This window comes from Heterocephalus glaber, unplaced genomic scaffold (genome assembly GCF_053883595.1).
Source record: "Heterocephalus glaber isolate CG9 unplaced genomic scaffold, H.glaber_assembly_v1.0 deba00001523, whole genome shotgun sequence".
NCBI lineage: Eukaryota > Metazoa > Chordata > Mammalia > Rodentia > Bathyergidae > Heterocephalus > Heterocephalus glaber.
In genome coordinates, this window is record NW_028258327.1 from 20,994,768 (window position 1) to 21,003,212 (window position 8,445).

At 35.7% G+C, this 8,445-nt stretch overlaps 1 pseudogene; it reads right to left on the reverse strand.

Moving 5' to 3' along the window:
- Positions 1-215: 215 nt before the first annotated feature.
- LOC101705349 (large ribosomal subunit protein uL30 pseudogene) lies at positions 216-1,048 on the reverse strand (annotated as a pseudogene).
- Positions 1,049-8,445: the final 7,397 nt, after the last annotated feature.

Sequence of the window (8,445 nt, forward strand, 5' to 3'; positions counted from 1 at the left end):
ACAAAAGCGTCAGTTTCACATCCTAGCTCTGATAACTCTCCCAGTGCAGACACACAAGGATAATTATTTTTCAGTTTTTTGAGACAAGGTCTCCCTATATTAGTCCAGACTAGCCTTGAACTCACTATGTAGCCCAACCTGGCCTTGAACTCTTGGTAATCCTCCTGCCTCAGCCTGCACTCTTCCTTTGCCAGCTTTTCACTCTCTCAGATGAGCTAATTCTTTGTTTTAAATTTTAGAAGTTTTCTCCCTTCTTGGACCTGGTCTTCAGATGTCATCATCCTATTACTGGAAACCCGATTTTCCTTAGTTTGTCCAATAAGCCTGTTGATCTAGTCTTCCCTATTTCCAGCATCTCCACCTTCCATGAAATGGGTGGTCTTTTTCTTCATTCCACCTCATGGAGAAGATAATTTGAAGGGCCACAGGAAGTTATTTGCCTCTTTGAAGCATTTTCCAACAGTATAGATCTCATGAATCAGATCTTTCATGCAAATGATGCCATATTTACCGAGAGATGGAGCAATCAGTCTGTTATCCGTCAAGGCAATTTGCTTCTTATTGATTTTGACATAGCCATGCTTGTACATTTGTTCATTTACTGACTTCAGGTTTGGGTACCCCCATACAATATATGGTTCCAAAATTCTCAGCATGTTAATTGAAGCCTTGTTAAGCTTAACTGAAGATTTGGCAGATGCAGAGAAGCTGCAACACCTTTCAGGCCTTTGGGCTCACATCATTGATACCCCTGATCAGGATGACAAATGCCAATTTGGGTTCTGCAGTTACATAGAAGTTGCCAGCTTTTCTTAACATCCTAGCCATTCGAATCTCCGTTCTGTACATCTGTCTATAATCCTTATGATAGCACCTGGCTTTTTCACAGATGAGCTTCCTCCTTGACTTTCGAAGCATTTTTTGGGCAAACTTCTTTCTCACTCAGGTTCTTCACTTTCAGCTCTGAGAAACATCTTCACATTTTCCTAAGGGTTTCTGGCACAGCAGGAACCTTTTTCTTCTCTTTGACACCTTCCATGGTTCCAGCTGGAAAAGGTTTTGTGGATCTTCCATGTAAAGGATCATGTCATTTGAAAATAAGTATAGATTGAGTCCTTTCTTTTCTAATTGAATCAATTTCATTTCTTTCTACAGCTCAATTGCTCTGGCTAAAGTTTTGAGTACCATGTTGAACAGGGATAGTAAGAATGAACACTCTTCGTACCTTGTTCCTGGTGTTAGAGGGAATGATTTCAGTTTTCCCCTATTCATATGATGTTGACAGTGGATTGTTATAAATGACTTTCATCAGCTTGAGGTGCCATATTCTTCTTTATCTACTTTCGCCTAAGTCTTATTATGAACGGATGTTGGATTTTTAAAAGGCTTTTTATGCATCTATTGAAATAATCGTGACTTTTAGTCTTCTGTTTATGTGGTCTATTATATTTATTGATTTGTGTATGTTGAACCATTCTCACAACCCTAGGATGAAATCAAATTGATTATGATGTATCATCTTTTTAATGATTTGTTGTATTCTATTTGCCTGTATTATGTCTAGGATTTTGCATTTATGTTCATTAGGACATTTGTGTGTAGTTTTCTGTTTTTGTAAGTTTTCATTTGGTTTTGGTATCATGGTAATGTTATCTTCAAGGAATAAGTCAGGCAGCAGTGTTCCTTCCCTTTCAATTTCAGAAAGAGTTTGAGAAATATTGATATTTAATCTTCCATGAAGTTCTGTTAAATGAGGTTCTTAACTTTTCTTGGTTGGTAGGGTTTTTTATTAATGCCTCTATTTCATTGTCTTTTATTAGAATATTCAAGGTTTTATATTTTCTTGGTAATCATATGTGTCTAGGAATTTATTAAATTCTTTTAAATTCTCCAATTTATTAGAATAAAGATTTTTAAAGAAACTAGTTTCTTAAAATTTTCTGGATTTCAGTGGTATCACTGTGATTTCAGCTTTTAAATTTCTAATTGTGCTGATATGAGTCCTTTCTCTCTTTTGGTAAGTTTGGCTAAAGGATTGTCAATTTCATTTATCCTCTCAAGAACCAGTTTTCATTCATGTGTCCTTTATTTTAGTAACAATTTTATTAATTTCTTCTCTAATATTTATAATTTCCTTCTTTGTATGAGCTTTGGATTTGGATTGCTCTTGTTTTTCTAGGGTTTTGAGGTGCAACATTGATTTAGTTATCTGGGATCTCTCTATTCTTCTAGTGTGGGGATTCACAGCGATATCTTCCCTGTTAGGTCTGCTTCCATTGTATTCCATAGGGTTCTGGTATGTTGTGCTCCATTGTCTTCTTTTTTTGCCTTCTTTTATATATATATGTATATATGTATATTTTAGGTATAAAATACATTTACATTTATCATTGGGTGTTTGTACATGATGTATTTTCGTTTTTATTTTTTCTCCCATTACCTGTGCACCCTTTACCCCCACCATCCTTCCCTATTTACACTGAGTTTGATTTCATTTTTTTTCCTTTCTCATAATTTTTCCTTTCTCTTCTTCCCTTTCCCCTTCCCCTCCCACCATCCCCTAACCCTTGCACTTTTTCTTATTTCAAATTATCAATTATTCATTTTAATCATTTTCATCCTTATTTACACTTTCAATTTCTCACACTAGAGAAACTATTCGGTATTTACTTGTGTGTCCTATTTATTTCACTGAAGAGTATGGCCTCAATATGCATCCATTGAGCTATAAATCTCTGTAGTTTCTCATTCTTTATGGCTGAGTAGTACTCCATTTTATAGCAAAACCACATCTTCTTTATCCAGTTTACAGTTGATGGGCACTTGGGCTGTTTCCAAGCTTTAGCTATTACAAACTGTGCTGATATAAACATAGGTGCACATATATCTCTGTGATATGATTCTTTTAATTCTTTGGGGAAGATTTCCAGTAGGGGAATACCTGGGTCAAATGGAACCTCTAATCCTAGTTTTTTGAGGTATCTCCATACTGATTTCCACAGTGGTTGCACCAGTCTGCACTCCTACCAACAATGGAGAAGGGTTCCTTTCTCTCCACACCCCTGCCAGCATCTGTTATTTGTTGATTTCTTGATAGCAGCCAATCTTTGTGGGGTGAGGTGGAATCTCAGTTTTGTTTTCATCTGCATCTCTCTAATGACCAGTGATGTTGAACATTTTTTCATATATTTAATTGCTATTTTTACTTCTTTGTCTTAGAAATATCTGTTCATTTTGGATGCCCATTTTTGAATTGGGTCTTTCAATTGGGGGGGGGTCTGATTTTTTTGAGTTCTTTGTATATTCTTGATAGTAGACCTTTGTCTGAGGTACAGCTGCTAAATATTTCTTCCCACATTGTAGGTTGTCTCTTAGCTCTGTTGGTAGTTTCTCTTGCAGTGCACAAGCTTTTTAGTACAATGAGATCCCAGTTGTTGATTCTTTGTGCTAGCTCCTGTGCTACTGAAGATTTGTTCATAAAGTTTTTTCCTATGCCAATGTCATCAAGAGTTCTACCTAACTTATCTTTAAGCAAGTTTAGTGTTTCTGTCTTAATATTTAGATCTTTAATCCACTTCAATCTTAGTTAAGTGTGCGGTGATAGGTATGGGTCTAGTTTTAATCTTTGGCAGGTTGAAATCCAGTTTTTCCAACACCATTTATTAAATAGGCTATCTTTCCTCCAATGAGGGTGGTTGGCTCCTTTGTCAAAGATGAGGTGGCTGAGTATGACTGGAATTGTTTCTGCATCTTCTAATCTATTCCACTGATCTTCGGGTCAGTTTCTTTGCCAGTACCATGCTGTTTTTATTACAGTAGCTTTGTAGTATAGTTTCAAGTTGGGGATTGTGATATCCCCAGCCATGTCTCTGTTGCCTAGAATTACTTTTGCTATTCTAGGTTTCTTCTGCTTCCAAATGAATATTTGGATTGTTTTCTCTAGTTCTGTGAAGCATATTGTTGGAATTTCAATTGGGATTGCACTGAATCTATATGGTAGTTTTGGAAGTATGACCATTTTCACTATATTGGTTCTTCCTACCCAGGAGCAAGGAATATCTTTCCATTTTCTTATATCCTCTTTGATCTCCTTTTTCAGAGAGCTGTAGTTTTCAGCATAGGCATCTTTTGCTTCCTTTGTTAGGTTGATTCCTAGATATTTCATTTTTTTAGATGCTATTGTAAAAGGAATTTTTTCCCTAATTTCTCTCTCAATGGGTCTGCTATTTGCATATAAGAAGGCTATTTTTTTTTAGTGTTGACCTTGTATCCAGCTACTCTACTGAATCTGTCAATTAGGTCTAGCAGACTTTTGACTGAGTTTTTTGGATTTTCTATGTAAAGTATCATATCATCAGCAAATAATGACAGTTTCACTTCTTCCTTTCCTATCTTTATTCCTTTTATTTCTTTCTCTTTTCTGATTCCTAGGGTTAATATTTCCAGAACAATATTGAACAGGAATGGTGATAGTGGGCATCCTTGTCTTGCTCCTGATTTTAGTGTGAAAGTTTTCAGTTTTTGACCATTTAGTATGATGTTAGCTGTTGGTTTTTCATAGATAGCCTTAATTAGGTTGAGATAAAGCCCTTCTATTCCAATTTTCTGTAGGGTTTTTATCATGAATGGGTGTTGGACTTTGTCAAATGCTTTTTCTGCATCTATTGAGATGGTTATGTGGTTTTTCTCCTTGACTCTGTTAATATAGTGTATTACATTTATTGATTTACAGATGTTGAACCATACTTGCATCCCTGGGATAAATCCAACTTGGTCAGGGTGTATGATCTTCTTGATGACCCACTGTATTCTGTTTGCCAGTATCTTGTTGAGGATTTTTGCCTCTATGCTCATTAGGGAGATTGGTCTGTAGTTTGCTTTTTGGGTTGGGTCTTTCCCTGGTTTTGGGATCAAAGTAACACTTGCTTCCAGGAATGAATTTGGAAGCCTTGTTTCCCTTTCAATTTCCTTGATGAGTTTAAAGAATAATGGCATTAGTTCTTCTTTAAATGTCTTGTAGAATTCAGCAGGGAAGCCATCAGGACCTGGGCTATTTTTGTTGGCAAGATTTTTATTACATTTTCAATTTTACTCATTGTTATTGGGGTGTTCAGAATTTCTATATCTTCTTCATTTAATTTTGGCAATTTGCATGTATCTAGGAATCTGTCCATTTCTTCTGTGTTTTCCATTTTATTAGAGTACAGGTTCTCAAAGTAGGTATTGATGATTCTCTGAATTTCTGCTGGATTTGTTGTGGCTTCACCTTTTTCATTCTTAATTGCATGGATTTGAGCCTTTTATTTCCTTTTTTTGATAAGGTTGGCTAAAGGTTTATCAATTTTATTTATTCTTTCAAAAACCCACTCTTTGATTCATTGATTTTTTTTTGTATCATTCTCTTAATCTCCATTGCATTGATTTCTGCTTGGATCTTTATAATTTCCTTTCTTGTATGAGCTTTGGGTTTGTTATGCTCTTCTTTTTCTAGGAGCTTGAGGTTCTGCATTAGGTTACTTAAGTGAGTTCTCTCTCTTGTCCTAATATGGGCATTCACTGCTATGAATTCCCCACATAGAACTGCTTTCATTTTGTCCCACAGATTCCTGTATGTTGTACTGGCATTATCATTTACTTGTAGAAACTGTCTAATTTCTTCTTTAACTTCCTCTGTCACCCATTGGTTGTTCAGGAGGGTGTTGTTCAATTTCCATGTATTTGTGGGAGTTTTGTGGTTTCTTATGTTATTGATCTCCAATTGTATTGCACTATGGTCTGATAATATACAGGGATAACTTCAATTCTTTTACATTTACTTAGATATGTCCTATGAGCTAGCATGTGATCTATTTTGGAGAATGACCCATGTGCAGCTGAAAAAATATGCATTCTGATTTTGTGGGGTGGAACACTCTGTAAACATCTATTAAGTCCATTTGTTCAATACCTTGGTCCAGTTCTAGAATTTCATTGTTAATTTTTTTTCTAGTTTATCTGTTTATTTGTGATAGAGGGGTGTTGAGGTCCCCCACTACAACTGTATTAGTGCTTATTTGGTTTTTCATGTCCATTAATATTTGTTTTGTATAGTTGGGGGCATTCATATTTGGTGCATATATATTTATGATTGTCATCTCTTCCTCTTGGATTGTTCCTTTCACAAGGATGAAGTGACCATCTTTGTCTCTCTTAATTAGTTTTGGTTTGAAATCTACTTTGTCTGCATATAAGATTGCTATGCCTGCTTTTTTCTGGGTTCCTGTCTTGTGGAGAATTGTTTTCCATCCTTTTACTTTCAGTCTATGAATTTCCTTTTGAGTTAGGTGTGTTTCTTGTATACAGCATATTGCTAGGTTTTGCTTCTTAATCCATTCTGTCAGTCTATTTCTTTTGATTGGTGAATTGAGGCAATTAACATTGATAGTTATAATTGAGAGATACTGACTCATCCCTGTCATGATGTTTTACTTTTGTTGGCTCTTTTATTTCTTATTTTCCCCCCTTTCACTTTAGTGTCTTACCTTGCGTGGTGCTTTCTCTCTGCTGGGCCTCGTGGAGTTGTGACCCTCATTGTCTTTTTCTAGGATATTGCTTAAAATTGTTTGGAGTGCTGGTTTGGTGCTCATGAAGTTTCTCAGGTGTTCTTTGTCATGAAAGTATCTAATTTCCCCATTGATTTTGAAAGATAATTTTGCAGGATACAACAGTCTAGGTTGGAAGTTATTTTCTTTTTAGGGCTTGAAATACTTCACTCCAGGCTTTCCTTGATTTGAGGTTTTATGTTGAGAAATTTGCCATGATTCTGATTGGCTTTCCTTTATAGGTGATTTGTTTCTTTTCTCTGCTTGTAGAATTTTGTTCTTCTTTTGGGTTTCTGGGATCTTGACTATTATATGTCTAGGTATAGATTTTTTTTTATCATGGCTGGTTGGAGTTCTATATGCCTCACTTATCTGTATGTCCATTTCTCTACCTCTGTCTGGGAAGTTTTCCGCTATTACTTCTGTGAAAAGTTTTTTTATGTCAATTGTACTTTCTCCTGTTTTTTCTTAGACTCCCATGGGACTTATTTTATTCTTCTTTGCATCATCCAACAGCTGTTGGATTGATTTTTCATGGTCCCTTACTATCTTTAAGAAATCTCTGTTTTCGTGGTCCTTAACCACAATCCTGTCTTCTGTATCTGATATTCTGTCTGCAGATTCTCTTAGTCTGCTCTGCCTGCTTTCAATGGAGTTTTTAATCTCCTGAGTATCTTTTTGAATCTGTTTCATTGATTCCACTTCTTTCTTACATTGGGAGATCATGTTTTTCATTTCTTTCTTATGCTGGGCGTTCATGGCTTCCCGCATGTTTCTGATCTCATCTATTTTCTTACCTGTTTCTGCTCTAGAGCTTCTAATCATGTCTTTCATTCTGCTCACCATGTCTGTATTTTTCTGCGAGATTATTTCTGCTTTGAATTTTTCTAGAGCCTCATGCATCTGTTTTGTGACTTCTTGTTTTATCAGTTCAGGGTATCCATGTGGTTGATTATAAGACTTTTCCACCTCATTGCCCCAGAATTTCCTTTTTGTGGCATGGAAGCCTGCATTTGTGCCTTGCTTAAGTGTTTTCTCATTTTTGTTTTTGGTACTGTCCTTGGTTTAACTCCTGGGTTGATATTTCAAAATTGCTTAATGTAAGTATCTTTATTGCTTGTGTTTAGAACCCTTGTGGAATGATTGCTTTTCAGGGTGTCTTCTAGATATAGTTGTGTTTGGCTATTTTATTTTCCTTATACCAGGAAGGAAAACTAATTAGATCAATCACAACATGTTAACCCAAAAGACATAGTCAGCAATACCATAGCATCAAGCAAAGCTTAGAAAATGACAATTTGTGGTAGTTATTAATCTATCAATTTTAACTTTGTGAATTAAATTCAAACCGAGGACCAACCTAACAGAAGTTTATAGTGAATAAGCTCTTCAATATAGCATCTTTCCCCTTTGGGTGGGGAGTTAAAAGGAGTTGGGGAGGGAGGGATAGGTAGAAAGAACAGGTAAGATTAGCGGCGAGGCCCAAAGACACAGAAAGATCACACAAACTCTAAGAAGTTGTTAAAGGCAAGAGAAAATAGCAGAATGAAAGAACAAAGATGTGAATAGAATCATTAACAGCAACAAGGAGGCTAGATACCAAATTTACTTTCCTTTAAACCTAATAATCAAGAGAAGGAAAAAGAGAAGAAAAAAACAATAAGGGAGAAATCCAAATTCAGTGCAGAAAGGAACAAATGGGGAGATGAGGAGCAATGTGTGACAGCAAAAGAATGAGTGAGAGAGAGGGAAAAAAAGATAAAAGAAAGAAAAGAAAGAAAAGTAAAACTTTGAAGAGTAGAAAGTAAAAATTAAGAATTGAAAATAGGAGAAAATATTATTTTTCTTTTTTGCAAATAGCACT